Consider the following 15,480-nt stretch of genomic DNA (forward strand, 5'->3'; position numbering starts at 1 on the left):
TTGCTTTTTTCTCTCTTGGTTTAACTTTACTTTTGGGATATGAAAAACAGTTCTGTGATTCTAAGGCAAAAACTATATAAACAAGTGAACTCAGAGGAGAGGTTCTGGTCCTCCGATTCCAACCTGTGGGTGTTTCCTCACCACCGGGTGATTCCCCGTATCATCAGTGCGCCCGGCGATTCAACTCACCCTGACCCTGTCTACAAGTGAGAGCGCGGCCAGACGCCACAGGGTAAGGGCTCAGCCGAGCAAGCCTACCCCCACCCCCAACACTTCAGATGCCCATCGCAATCCAGGTGGTCGCCTGTGCTTTGAACTCACGGTTGTAGTAGACGGCGGCTCCAAATGACCTCCTCCCGGGTTTTAAGTGAACTTGCTGGAAGAGCGGCTCACAGAACTCAGGGAAACACTCTACTTACTAGACTCCCCAGTTTATTATAAAGGACAGAACTCAGAACAGCCGATGGAAGAGGTGCTTAGGGCAAGGTGTGGGGAAGGGTGTGGAGCCTCCTCGCGACCTCTCCAGGAGCGCCTCGCTCTCCCGGAATCTCCCTCTGCTCACCAACCCGGACACTCAGAACCCCCATCCTTTTGGGTTTATGGAGGCTTCATGACACAGGCGTGAGTGATGAAATCACTGGCCACTGGTGAGATTGGTCAGCCCCCTTCCCTCCCGGAAGGCTGATGACCAGGGACTGAAAGGTCCAACCCTCCAATCATGTGGCTGATTCTCCTACAAAACCAGCCCCCATCCTTAGGTGGGGGAGTCCTCAAAGTCACCTCATTAACATAACAAAAGATACCCTGGAGGCTCACCACTGAAGAAATTCAGAGGGTTTCCAGGAGCCTGGGATAGAAATTGGGACGAAGACCAAGTATGTATTTGTTGCTTATAAGTCACAATTCACAGTTCCTTTCCCATCTTGGAAGTATATTTACAGTAGCTGCCTCTCTAGGAAGCCCTCCACCCTGTCTCTCTCGGATGGAGGGCCTCCAGCCGTCCAGGCTCGTCAGGCATCAAGGGGCCCGAGCTGGCGGTCCCTCCATGTCATGCAACGAGACTTAAAATCAGTGAAGTCAGGCTTGGCCATCTGGGTGGACCAGAACCCCGGCCTTGTGCACACGCTCCAGGAACAGTAAGGTTCTGGCTGGGCATGGGGTGGGGAGGTGGGGAGGTGGCCTCTACCTTTATCCACCTGCTGTTTCCCCTCTGTAAAGCCTCTTACAACAGCATTGCAGGTACTTGGCCATGGAAGACAGAGAGAGGCACATGGAGGTTAAAAGACCTGACTGCCCTGGACCCAAAGCCCTTTGTTCCTCTAGCTGCACCACGAAAATAGAACATCCCGCCCTCCCGCCACTCACTTGCCTCCTAAATTCCCACGTGTCCTACCGGCCAGCAGCAGCAGAAGCCGCCTTGCCAGCTTCCTGCCAGCAGCGTACAAGCTGTTTTTACTCTTCCTGCTCCTTCCCCTGGCATCCCGTCTGTGGCACACAGAATCCAGCCCTCCAGGGCTGGAAGCAACCACAAAGGGCATGCAGTTCGGCTGCCCACGCAACACTCGATTCCCTGTAAAGGGTGGTGGCAAAGCAGTTGCCCAGGCCTCAGCCTGAACGCTGCCCCCCAGCCTGTGCCAGGAAGCTGGCCACTTCCTGACATTATCTGTTGCATCTGGAAACGGTTTTGATCTTCGTGAAGTCCGTCTTAGGTGGAGCTCAATCCGCCTCCAGGCTGCCCTTCTTCCCACCTCCTCCCGTTTTCACCGGTCCTAGATTTTCTTCTGGGAGTCACAGAACAGACCTGTCCCTCCTCCCCACCCATTCTTAGTCCTTTATTTTATTGGCGTTTTTTTTTTTTTAAGATTTATTTACGCATTTGAGAAGAGAGAGAGAGAGAGTGTGTGCGCACGCAAGTGGCAAAGAAGGGTGGGAGAGGGAGAGAGAGAATCCCAGCAGACTCCACGCTGAGCTCAGAGCCTGATGTGGAGCTCATCCCCAACCTGGAGATCATGACCTGAGCCGAGATCATGACTAGAGCCGCAACCAAGTGTCAGGACGCCAATCGCAATTGCAATACCCAGCCCCCCGCCTTTAGCCTTAAACGGACGTTGTGATCACAGCCCCAGAGGGTAAATGTCTCCCATGGCTCCAGACCCAGACCATGGGACATGTGGTTTCTGGGTCACTAAGCCAGACTGGCCCTCATCAAACCACCCGCTTCTATCCAAAACAGCACAAACTCCCATGGAGGGCCAAGCAAGTGATACTGGCAGGGGAGTGAGGTGGGGCGGTGCAGAATAGGAGCGGGGTGGGGACTGTGGCAAAGAAAGCCCGCCCTGCCTACTGTTCTCAGCTATCTCTGTATCAGCCCATGGTTGCCGTGGAAGGGAGGCCCTGCATGGCTAGATCTCATTTTCCAGTAGCAACAGGAAGTTTGGATTTAAAACATCCGGATTTTAGGTCCGATTCATTTAACACATGCACATGCCTGCCTTATAGGAGTCAACACTAGGCAGTAGCAAACAGACTGCGGCACTCGTAGGCGCAACTTCCTTTTTTTTTTTTTTTTAAGATTTTATTTGTTTGGTTTGAGAGACTAGATGCTCAGAGGAGTAGGGTCAGAGGGAGAAGCAGACCTGGGAGTCTGCTGCAGGGCTCGACCCCTGGGACTCCAGATCATGACCTGAGGTGAAGGCAGATGCTTCACTGACTGAGTCCCCAGGCGTCCCCAGGACGCAGCTTCTAGATGCATGTACCAGGCCACCTAACACTGGGTGTGACACTCAGAGATGGTGGCTGACCTGTCCCATCCACCCTTCCTTGGAAGGCTCACCCTCCCCCTTGATACCCGCCTTTTCAAGTCTTTATCATCTGTCACCAGGCCTGGAGTGTCCTGACCAGCCAACCGTCTCTCCTTCCCCACCCCTCCTCACCATGGTCAGTGCACCCACCCCCCATCACCCCTGCCCCTGCCCTAGACCTGCTGCAGCCAGACCTCAGCCAGCCAGGTTCTGGCTCCTTCCGGGGGGAGAAGGCCCTCCGCCCTACCCTCTGCTGACTCCATACCTGTGCCCGAGCCAGGCCTCCTCCAGGAGGCCTTGGCAGCACCGACCTCACACGCCATTTTTGGCTCTTCCCCACCTGCTCCTCTTATCTTTCCAGCAAATAGAATCAGAACGTGGGAGACTGGCAGACCTGGGTCTGAACCCATCTCTGCCGTGTCTGTTTCATGAGGTCGTGCAGCTCCTTCGGCCTCTGGCCCCCGCTGCCTGGCAAGTGGCTAATGGCTTCACCTGTCAGGCCGGGTGCTGAGAGCGTTCCAGGCAACGCCTGCAAAGGTTCTTGCAAACTGGGAAGAAGAGCTGGGAGAGGCAGCAGGTTCTGGGGCGGGATGGGGCGGAGGGGGGGAGATTCCAGGCCAGCCACTGGACTAAGCTGGAGTCCAGGGCAGATCTGGAATGTTTCACAGGCAGCTCCTGAGCAGCTACTCTGGGCCACGCGACTGTGTGCGGACTGCAAAGATGAAGGCTCAGTCTCAAAGGAAAGGCCGCCAAGGCACCTCCAAGCCTCCCGCCACTGGCCTCGGCTCAGTCGCCGGCCACCTGCCCTCCCTCACTGTGCACACCTCACCTCCGGGACTCGACTTCCGCAGTGGGTCGCTTCCTTCCCTGACTCCGGGCCAGTCCCTCTCCTGGGACAAGTTCATTCACTCAGATACCAGACGCTCTGAAAACAAAACCGACCAGAATCCTGCCCTCATGGTCTTATATTCTAGGAACTCGTAACTGATCCATAACTTCTTTGCTTTAAGAATTCCACTGCTTTCCAGTTACCTATACCTGGGCTCTAACATCTTTTTTTTTTTTTTTAAGATTTTATTTATTTGACAGAGAGAGAAAAACACAAGCGCAGAGGGCGGGAGAGGAGAAGCAGGCTCCCGCGAGCAGGGAGCCCAATACAGGACTCGACCCCAGGACCCTAGGATCACGACCTGAGCTGAACTGCTGGCAGTCGCTAATGACTGATTCACTCACACGTCCCCGAGTCGTCAAACATTCTAAATTTGGCCCTAGGGACAGCTCAGGACCTGGCTCCACCTCCCTTGGCTCCCTACCCTCTCCTAGGAAAGAAGGCTCTCAAAGTCTCCAGGGGCACCACCCCGCCTCAGACTGGGTGCAGCACAACCTTTTCTCTCAGTAGCACCCTTCAGCCTTGCCTGCAGCCCGGTTCAGCGTTCCTTTCTCCCCCAGGAGCTCTGCCTCACTCACCTGGGAGCTCCCAAGGTCACCGCTCTGTCATTTCCCCAGCATCTCCATCGTGGACGCTGCCTGTGGCCACATGCACGGAGGAAGTAGCTGGTCACGGAGCAGGGGTTTTGTGGATGGCCAAAGAGGTGAGCAGAGAGCACTCTTCCAGTAGGAGATGACAGACAAGTCTCATGGGGATGTCCATGTGGCCTGGGCCTGGGATGAATGAGCAGGACGTGACCACAGGGAGGAGAGAGCCATCTGCTGGGTGGCTGGGGGGCCAGCGTGGGTGCAGGGACAGGGAGTGGTGTAGGGCGTTAAAAGTTTCTGCTTCCCTTCTACAGTCTTTGGCTGGTCTAATTAAATTGATGTAAGACAGATGAACAGGAGAAGAGCACACAGAAGTTTAATAACATGTATGCCTCCTGTATACAAGGGAGACCTAGGAAAACGAGTACACTCATGCCCCACCACCCCCGCCCACTCCCTCTCCTCCCTCCTCCTGCCACCCTTTTCCCCTCCCCCAAATGGCCCAAGCTCCTCATCTTAAATACCACCCTGAAGCCAAAGACAAAGGATGTTGGGGGTGGGAGTCAGTGATGGAGGGGTTTACCAGGAAAAGCACAGTAAACAAGAGTCAAAATGTAATGCCGATTTAGCGGCCTTCTCCAGGGACAGCAGATCCTAGAGATTAGATATCTTCCTCTTCCTGGTACTGAAGGGGAGACGCACCCTTAACGAATTATTTCCCTTGTAAATGTTTCTACTAAAGGTAACCTACTAGGTTTTCAGAGCTCTGCCTGTGCCTGCGAGGAGGGGCAGAGGGAGAGGGAGTAGTGGAGAGAAGTGCTCTCGCCGAGCGGTGGTGCGGCTGGATCCCAGGACCCTGAGGTCCTGACTTGAGCTGAAGGTGATGCTTAACTGACTGAGCCACCCAGGCGCCTGTGTCTGCTGTTTCTGAAAAAAATAACCAGCATTAAGAAAAAAAAAAAAATAGGCAGCATAAAATAAATCACAGGCCAAAGAGGCATATTTGGGTGACATATTTTGCCCCCTTCAGGGGCCAGATGGGCATCATGGGGCACGCTGGCAGCCATCCAGCGGCCATGGCGAGAGAGGAAGGCAAGGAACGGAACAGAGAGGGAGAGAGGTCACCTTGCCCGGGAGAAAGGCCTCCTGAGAGTCAGGCTGGGGGATCTGACCTCAGCAGGCCAGGGGTCAAAAGCTCAGAGGGGACAAGGACTGAGGCCCAGGCGATCCAGGAGAAGGGGAGACTCGGGGCCTTCTAAAAAGGAGAAGGCTGAGCACCCGGGTGGCTCCTCTAGCGTCTCCGGCTGAGCTCGACTCTTGATTTCAGCTCTCAGGTCATGATCTCAGGGTCAGGGGATCGAGCCCGGTTCGACTCTGCGCTCAGTGGGGAGTCTGCTGGAGATTCTCTCCCCTCTCCCTCTGCCCTTCCCCGTCTTATGTGCAACTAAGGCAATCTTAAAGTAAATCTTAAAAATAAAGTAATATAAGTAATTAGTAATATAAGTAAATAAGTAACATTAAGTAAATAAGTATTATAAGTAATAAGTAAATCTTAAAATAAACATAAAAAGGAGAAGAACTCTCAGCTCCTTAGTGATGAAGACAGTCAAGAGACTCAGTTATTTGCCACGGCTTCACTTCGAGAAGCCGGAAACCCAGTCTTTATAGTGAAATGTCCTGATTGCACACACACAACCCACTCCCCCAACAAAACATGATCCCAAGACTTCAGTTTGCAAGCCTCGGGGCAGGGTTTTGGGCAGCAAGATCAGAGCTGTGTTCCGGATCGCTAACGCTGGTGACTGGCGAGAAAATGGCCTGAACGGTCCAGAGGAAGGCAGGGGACCGCCGAGAATAGGGCTGAGTCAGGGGTGGGATGTAAAACAGAGAGGGCAAGGTTGCCAGACAAAGACACTAGAAACTCCCAGTTAATTTTAATTACACATAAACAAATTAAATTTTTTTCGGAAGTTAGGAGCTGATACACAATGTTACCTTTTAGTATCGGTAATAAGAATCTAGTGACGCAGAACAATTTTTGGGGGGATTGAAGCAATGATGCAGGGGCGCCTGGGTGGCTCAGTTGTTAGGCGTCTGCCTTGGCTCAGGATGTGATCCCAGAACGTTGATCGAGCCTGGGCATCGGGGGCTCCTCCGCGAGGAGCCTGCTTCTTCCTCTCCCACTCCCCCTGCTTGTGTTCCCTCTCTCACTCTGGCTGTCTCTATCTCTCTGCTAAATAAATAAATAAAATCTTTAAAAACAGAAGAAAAGAAAAGAAAATTTGTGACAATATCAGCAGCAGCGCCTCCCTGGGGTGCCTGGTGAGGGCGGAAGGCCCTAGAAACCCAGGCAGCCATCCTGGAGGCAAGGAAAGAGCCGTTTGAATTCCAGACGTCCCCACCCCCTCCTCCTGGCCTCAGGCCACGCTCTCTCTGCAGGGTGATGCTCAGGGCTGGGTTTGGGAACCACAAGGAGACTCTGGGTCCCTGGAGATGAGGATGGAGTGCCAGAAACCCCTTTCCCCCGGGCCTCTTCCCACAGCACAGCCTAGCCCTGCCTGCCTCCCCTCGACCCGGTCCCCGGCCCCCGCTTAGGAGAGGATACCTCAGTCCTCAGATCTCCCAGACCAGCTCTGCCAGCAGGTGGGCGGTGGGTTGGCTGGGTGTTGTAGCGTGGGTGGGGGTCCGTACTGCTTTCCTTCCTCGCCCGCCAGGCCGTTCCTCCCCCTCTTTTGAATTGCTCTTCACCAAGGGCCTTCAGCCTTGACTCCTTGAGCCCTGTTCTTTCTCCAGACACCTCATCGCCCTGGGGCCTAGGACCCCAGGTGTTGAGGACTAAAGCAAGGACATTTTTTTAAAAATCCTGCCTGTTTAAAATCCCAAGGGTATTCTGACTGCTCTACTAGGCATCCCCTTCAGCCTGCCCACCCCTCTCCCTCCTCCCCTCCCTCTCTCCTTCTCCCCCTGTCCTTCCTCTCTCCCCCGAGTCCCGTATCTCTCCACTCTCTTTCTTTTCTCTCTTCTCCATTTGTCTTGTTGACAAAACTCCTCCAAAATTTCTCCTGGAGGGGTGCCCAAGTGGCTGGGTGGCTGAGCTGCCGAGCCTTCTGCTTTGCTCAGGTCATAGTCTCAGGGTCCTGAGATCCGGCCCCACGTGAGCCCCATGCCCATGCTAAGGGCGGGGGAGTCTGCTTGAGATTTTTCCCCCTTCCCCTGTGCCCCTCCCCACTCCGCGCACCATCATGCGCCTGCTCCTCCCTCTCCAAAATAAATAAATAAATCTTAGTACTTCTCCCTGGATTCCCAAAGAAAAGTAGAACTTCCTCCTCCATCCAACCACACAAAATAAAACCGATAAATAATCCTGCACATTGTAAAATGTACCATTGCCTTAAAAATGTTGGCAAAGTTGGCTCTGCTCTGACGCAAGGGAGACCGGCAAAAACTTGCTCCAGGAGACTGGAACTGGTAGAAGTAAAAGTTGTGAAAATAAATACAAACTGATTGATGCAGAAATGGATTTTGTTTAAAATTAGATTGAGGGGCGCCTGGGTGGCTCAGTCGGGTTAAGCATCTGCCCTCCGGCTCAGGTCATGATCTCAGGGTCCTGGGTTCGAGTCCCATCAGGCTACTTGCTGAGCAGGAAGTCTACTTTCTTCCTGCCTGATGCCTCCCTGCTTGTGCTCTCTCTCTCTAATAAAAATAAGTAAATCTTTAAAATTTAGATTGGGGGTCCCAAGTGGCTCAGTTGGTTACATCTGCCTTCAGCTCAGGTCATGATTCCAGAGTCCTGGGATCGAGCCCCGCTCCTTCTCCCTCTGTCTCCCACTCTCTCTCCATCAACAAACAAATAAAATCTTTAAAAAAATTAATTAATTAATTAATTAAAAAATAAATAATTTAGATAGAATAAAATTAAATTGAAAAGAAGGAATAGCCATGAAAGTTAATTCTGGCAAAATAAAATTTAAATGCAAAAATAAGAAACGGCCTGATTGTGCTGTACTTACCCTTAGATCAAGCAGTTAATTTGCTTTGGACAGCCATCGGGCAAAAGAATGACACAAGCCATTATCTTACACCAAACACAAAGTGAAACCTCATCGATGAATTAAAGACTTGAACGGTTATCTGAGACCCATAAACTCCAAGAGGAAACACAGGTGTAAGCTCCTGACATCAGTTTTTTTTTTAATTAATTTTTTATTATATTATGTTAGTCACCAAGGCTGCATACATCCCCTCGTTTCGGCTATGTAAGGCTCGATGATTAATTAGTTGCGTATAACACCCAGTGCAATTCATGCAATATGTGCTCTCCTTACTACCCATCACTGGTCTATCCTATTCCCCACCCCCTCCCCTCCCCTGACATCATTTTCGGCGATGATTTTTTTGGATTTGCTACCAAGAGCAAAGGGCAAATGGGCAGGATTGAATGGACATCTGTCCAAAGAAGACATCCAGGTGGCCCAGAGACACCTGAAAAGATGCTCAACATCACTCATCATCAGGGAAATGCAAATCAAAACCACAATGAGATATCACCTCACACCTGTCAGAATGGCTATTATAGAAAAGACAAGAAATAACAAGTCCTGGTAAGGATGCAGAGAAAAGGGAACCCCAGTAATTTTGGGCAGGAATAGAAATTGCAGCCATTATGGAAAACAGCATGGAGGTCCTTCAACAACTTAAAAAGAAGAGAACTCCCCTATGATCCAGCAACTCGACTTCTGGGTATTCACCGAAGAAACTAAAAACACTAATTCAGAAAGACATAGGCACTCTGCGTCATTGAAGGATGATTTATAATAGCCAAAGGATGGAAGCAGCCTAAGTACCCATCAGTGGATGAATGGATAAAGAAAATGAGCCGTATGTATACCATGGAATATTTAGCCATAAAAAGAAGGGAATCTTGCCACTTGTGGCAACAGACGGACCTTGGACGGCATTATGCTAAGTGAAACAAGTCAGAGAGAGAGAGACAAATACCACGCACCGCATGTGGTATGTAAAAACAAAAATAAACACAAAACCAAGCCCAAAGATAGAGAGAGCAGGGGCGCCTGGGTGGCAATGGCCACAGAGAGCCATGCCTGCCTCCTCGGCCTGGCCTTGTGGGCGTGATCCCGGCATTAAGGGGATCAAGTTTTCCCACATCAGCTCCTCCGCTGGGAGCCTGCTTCTTCCTCCCACTCCCCTGCTTGTGTTCCCCTCTCGCCGCTGTCTCTATTTCTGCTCGAATAAATAAAATCTTTGCAAAATTAAAAAAAAAAAAATAAATGTGATGGAGTATATGTGTGCTTCTTTAAAAAAAAAAAGATAGAGCAGACTGGCAGGGATGGGGGGAGGGGCAGGGGATGGCTGAAATGGTATAAACTTCCAGGTATAAATTAAATAAGTCATGGGATGTGCCAGTATTGAGTATCGCATGGTGACTATAATTGCTAATACCATATCGCATATTTGAAAGTAGATCGTAAAAAGTTCTCATCACAAGAAAATATTCTGTAATTATGTATGGTGACCGATGTTAACCAGACTTATTGTACTGATCACCCTCAAGCAATATACAAATTTGAATCATTATATTGTATACCTATAACTAATATAATGTTATATGTCAATTATACCTCAATAGAAAAAGAAGTTAATTTGCTTTAATGTAATTTATTCCAAAAATGCTTTATTTGACCCAAGTGGGGAAAATCATAATTCTAATTAGTATAAAAATTTAGGGGTGCCCGGTGGCTTAGTCAGTTGCCGCCTGCCTTCAGCTCAGGTCATCATCCCAGGGTCTGGGATTGGGAGGCCCACATCTGGCCTCTGCTCAGCTGGGGAGGCCTGCTTCTCCTTCTCCCCTCTGCCTCCTCCCCAGGCCTGTGCTCTCTCACTCTCTCTCTCAAATAAATAAAAAATCTTCCAAAAAAAAAAAATTCTAACCAAGATATTTCCATTCATGGGAAATAACAGGGTCAAAATGCCCTCACCTGTTGAAGACTCGTAATAGTATATAATTGCCCAAACTCCAGACACAAATATGCAACTGCCCATGGAGGCGCCCCTTAGCTTAGACATCCCAAAGCCTCATCAAATACAGACGCTCAAAACCAAACTGTTGATTTTCTCTTAGCAACTGTTTCTCCTCTCAGACACCTGTCTTTGATGTTGGGACCATCACCCTTTCGGGTTACTCATGGCCAAGACTGACAAGATAGGAATTACTGTGCTGAGGCTGCCCGGAAGAGGACAAGATTTCTCAGAGAGGTAACCCTGATACTTGAGGCCACAGTTACTCCGAAGCTTTTGCCAATTGGAAAGAAGTGGCTGGGAGGGCAAGCCCACTTCTTGTGGCCTTGCACAGCTAGAGACAAAAACCAGAGTCATGGGGCACCTGGCTGGCTCAGTTGGTAGAGCATGTGACTCTGGACTTCAGGGTTGTGAGTTTGAGTCCCCTTCGGGCATAGAGATTACATAAAAATAAAATCTTTAAAAAATAAAAGAGTCAGGGCTTTGTTTCTGGGTCCCAATAAACTCCAAATATTGGGTTAAGCCCTGTGAGGACTGCACCGTAGAAGTAAAGGTGAACTGAAAGCAACCAGCCCTTCCCTGGAATCGCAGTCCAGCTCTGAGTCATCCTGGGGCAACATCATGCCCTAAGTATGAACTACCATGATCTCAGTTCCGCTAATCCTCCAGGCACCTGGCAAAAGCAATAGAAAATTTCCTTTGGCAAATGACAAAATCACTCCCATGCAAATTATTTCTACAAGTAATATCACAACTGTAATATCTAACATACAAAAACAACAACCAGATGCATGAGGAGGCAAGACTCCTTGAACTAAAACCTGAACTAAGCCCACTGTAGAAATAACAGTCAACAGAAACAGAACTGGAAGAATTCCAGACTATAAAACAAATTACACCTACTATGCTCAAGAAATTAAGTACCAAAATTGAAACTTTCAGCAGGGAGCAAGAAACTCTCTAAAAGTCTATAGTACACGTGAAAAGGAATAAACTGAAACTAAAAACAAAAATTATAAATTTAATGGACTGTTTAACAGCAGATTTGACATGGCTAAAGAAAGAATTACAGAACTGGAAGGCTGGTCAGAAGAAAACTGAAAGAAGTATGGAGAGAAAAAAAGGATAGAAAATACAGAAGAAAAGTTTACAGATATGGAAGTTAAGCAGCAAGAAGATCTCATATGTCTAACTGCAGTCCCAGGGTGGTGCTCAGGTCATGATCCCAGGGTTCTGGGACGAGCCCTCGCATCAGGCTCCTTGCTCCACGGGAGTCTGCTTCTCCCTCTCCCGCTGCCTGCCACCTCCTGCTTTTGCTCTCTCTGTCAAATAAATAAACAAAAAATCTTTTTAAAATAATAATAATAATCGCAGTCCCAGAAGAAGAAAGAGAGACCAGAACAGAGACAGTATTTGAAAAGATGATGGCTGAGAGTTTTCCAGAACGGATGAAAGATAATGTATCTATAGGTTTAAGAGCTGAAATGGATCCCAAGCAGAATAAATAAAAAGAAATCCACACCTTGACCCTTGATCATGAAATGTAGAAAATCCAAGACAAAGAGAATAGTAAAAGCAATTCCAGAGGAAAATAATAGATAATAGTGCAGGTTACAGCTACAACTTGTTTTGTGATGCTGGGGCTATGGTCTGCAAACTACATTTCCGGGCCCCTTGCCAGCTGACTTCCTGTTTGGTTCTTCCAGTGGGAGACACTAAAGGGAGATTAGCAGGTGGAAGAAGGATTCCTTCTGTCTCTACTTGTTGGCCTCACTTCAGGCACCCCAGCTCCTTTCAACACTCCCAGCACCAGCCAGACCAAATCCCCTTTGAGGCATTAGCCCAAGCCATCAGGGGCCCTTCTGGGGGTCCCCAGGTGGGGTCCTCCTCCAAGCCCCTAGCTGCTGTTAACCTTACCTCTTCCCAGGCCCAGAGGAAACTGTAAGCTACAACCTCAGCACCTCTTGGCTCTTTTCATCCTCCAAAATCCGTGTGAACAATCCACTTTGTGTATTATTATATCTCCTTTGTTTGAAAAAACTAGCGTGGTTTTATGTTTTCCCTCAGTGGACTCATAAGGGATCCAGAACTTCCTCTTTAAAGGAGCTACAAAGGGGGCACCTGGGTGGCTGAATCCGTTGAGCATCTGACTCTTGATTTTACCCTCAGATCATAATCTCAGGGTCATGGGATTGAGCCCATGTTGGGCTCTGCACTCAGCATGGAGTCTGCTTTGATTCCCTCTCCCTCTCCCTCTGCCCCTCCCTGCTGCTTCTGCTGGGTAAATTCTGCACACACGCCTACCAAATAAATAAATGAATGAATAAATAAAATCTTTTTAAAAAATTGAGGGAGCCACAGAAAAACATGGTAGATAGCGTCTTTGTTCCCAATTATTTCCCACCAATTCCCTGTGGAAGCTAGTAAGCCCCAGTGTGACATCAGGCTTTGCCAGGGACATGCAAGAGTGATGATATTTAAGGATAAGCAACACCTTCTGTCACATCTCAGAAAAGCTTGAAGAGCCATCCTATGATTTTGCCACGGCTCTTTCCCTCTCGCCAGGAGACGAGCTTCTTGTCCCAGGTAGGAGTTGTGGCTTTATCACCACAGGGCACATGCTGAAAGCGAAATAAAATAAACCTTTGCTGTTGCAAGCCAATTCATTTTGATATATGTGCAATTGGCTGCCCTCACTCAACAGCAAAAATGGAAGGCGGCAGATGTCCAACAACAGCTTCTGTGCACTGAAAGAAAAATTACTGCCAGCTTAGAATTCTATACGCAGAGCAAAAACTGTCCTTCAAGAAGAAACACTATAAAGACATTGTCAGACAAAATTGGGAGATCAGCTGCCAGCAGCCCACTACACATTAAGGGAAGTACGACTGTGTTTGCAGAGAGACTGAAAATGATCAGAGAAGGAAGATCGCGGGACACAGGAAGGAAAGAAGGACAAAATCCACGGTCAATAATGCGGTCAATCTAGCTGAAGACTGGGAGTGTGTGAGAGAACAGGAACAAAAACAGCGTGCAGCACGTGGCTGGATCCTGAACCAGGAAAGGGCGCTGGGTGGGGAGAGCGCCTGGCTGAATCCAGATGAAGCCCGTGGTTTACAGTTCTGGACCGCTGCGAACCTCTCCACTGGTCGCCAGCCTCGCCAAAGGCGTGTTACGCATGATGTTCACAGCGTGAGGCCTGGGGCCGAGGATATCACTGAACTCTACTTTTTTGCAACTTTCTTCACGTCTAAAACTAGATGTTATTTCCAAATAACACAGAACCACTGGGGTCCGTAGAGTGCCGGGTGGGTGCCCTCCTCGCCCAATCCCGCTTCTTTCCCTTTTACAGGTGTTCCCACCAATAAACCCTTTTGCACTCTGAACCACGCCAGTATCTGCTTCCCAGAGGATCGACCCACAGCAAGCTGTTTGGTAGGCTGTGTGACCTTCCCACTGCTCATGTAGGGGACCTAGCCCAGGGATGATGGGTGGTCTGTGTCCCCATCGGCCTGGCAAGCCCCATGCTAGCAGCTATATGCAAAGTAAGAGGCTAGTCGAGAGGGTCTGAACCCTGACTCCACACTGCCAAGGGCATGACGAACACAGGCCTGGAGGACCTTGCTGACCCCATGAGGGTCTGTGTGTGTGACCTGGACCTCGGAGGTGGAGCAAGTGGACGAGTAGCCGCGCCCAGGCAGGCTGGGCTGGAGGGCGGGTGGGGCGGCAGTGCCAGGCCGGGGGAGGGTGTGCGTGAGCCTGTCTGGCCTCTGGGCGTGGCTGGGTAAGCGCTTCAGGTGCATGGCTCTGTGAGCCGGCCTGCTGTGGGTTGGGATGGAAGCCAGATCGGCTGGCTGTGTCGCTGCACATCTACCAGCGGGCTGAGGGAGCAGGAGAGCCGGGCCGAGAGAAAGTTTTCCTTGCCTCAGCAGAAGAGGCAGGGGAGAGAGTGCTGATTTCAGACTTCAAGGCCTGGGACGCCTCTGCACCAGGGGGCCCAGGGTGGCGAGGGCTGTGCCCCGACTTAGCTGACCAGTGAGATGTGGCAGAGAAGGGAGGGTGAGGGGCCCACTGGGTGGACACGAAAGTCAAGTCAGGTAGTGGGTGGGTGACCAGGTGCCTGAGACCCTCCCAAGCCCAGGACTCCAATCCGGGCCAGGGCTGTGGCCCTACACTGAGAAAACAGCCCTCTCTTGGTACTGAAACAGCACATACCGGCATACAGCTCACTTCCTCCACATGGGCAGTGAGCCCCAGTGACCCAAGATCACTGGGCCCTGGCCTTTTCCTAGAGAGGAGAGCTTCCTCATTCTCTCTCTCAGGAGAGCGAAGGCCATGGGCAGGTGGCCCCAGGGCTGGTGGACTGCACAGCAGAGAGGCCTGCCCACGGGACATCGTGCTTGGCAGATCTCCAGGTGGCCTGAACCCTGGGGCTTTGTCTTTGGCCATCGTACTGCAAAACCACCACACACACCCTCACCTAACAATCGAGATTACAATTTAAAATGTTTGTCTGCACTGAAAATATCGACATGGACAAAATAGCATAATGTCCAGAATTTATGCTCAAGTAACCTGGGAGTGGGGAGGGGCGGGGGCAAAGAGGGGAGGGTTTATATAGAGATGAATAAATCCTACAGTGGGGTGATGAGTACCTGGGAGGGTTTTCATTCTCTTCTTGACCTTTGTGCATATTTGGAAATTTCTGTAATGAAGCTTTGAAAGTAATCTAGGTGAAGTCCTTTTGTTCAAAAGGAAATGACTCGTTTGCCAATTGTGCTCCCTTTCAGGGGCACGCGAGGATCCAAGTTCGCCTGTTGCACGGCTGCTTTTTCTTCCTTTTTCATTTCTTTCTTTGTTTTTTATTTTGAGTGTAGCTGACACACAATGTTACATTCGTAAAGGGGTGTTCAGCCTGGTGACCTGACGTTTTTTTCCTCCCTTTGTACATCTTCTCTCTCAATTGTGGTAAGATCCACGTAACACGCAACTGACCATTTTAACCGCTTGTAAGCGTGCAGTTCGGTGGTGGTAAGCACATCTCACGCCTGTCATGCAACCGATTTCTAGAACACCTTCATCCTCTCGATGTACACCTTTGCAGTGACTTCCCCAGACTTCTCTTTAATACTGCCCTCCCCACAGACCCCGTCCTGCCCCTAAATAA

The sequence above is a fragment of the Ursus maritimus genome, unplaced genomic scaffold (genome assembly GCF_017311325.1).
Source record: "Ursus maritimus isolate PB19 unplaced genomic scaffold, ASM1731132v1 scaffold_5, whole genome shotgun sequence".
Lineage (NCBI taxonomy): Eukaryota > Metazoa > Chordata > Mammalia > Carnivora > Ursidae > Ursus > Ursus maritimus.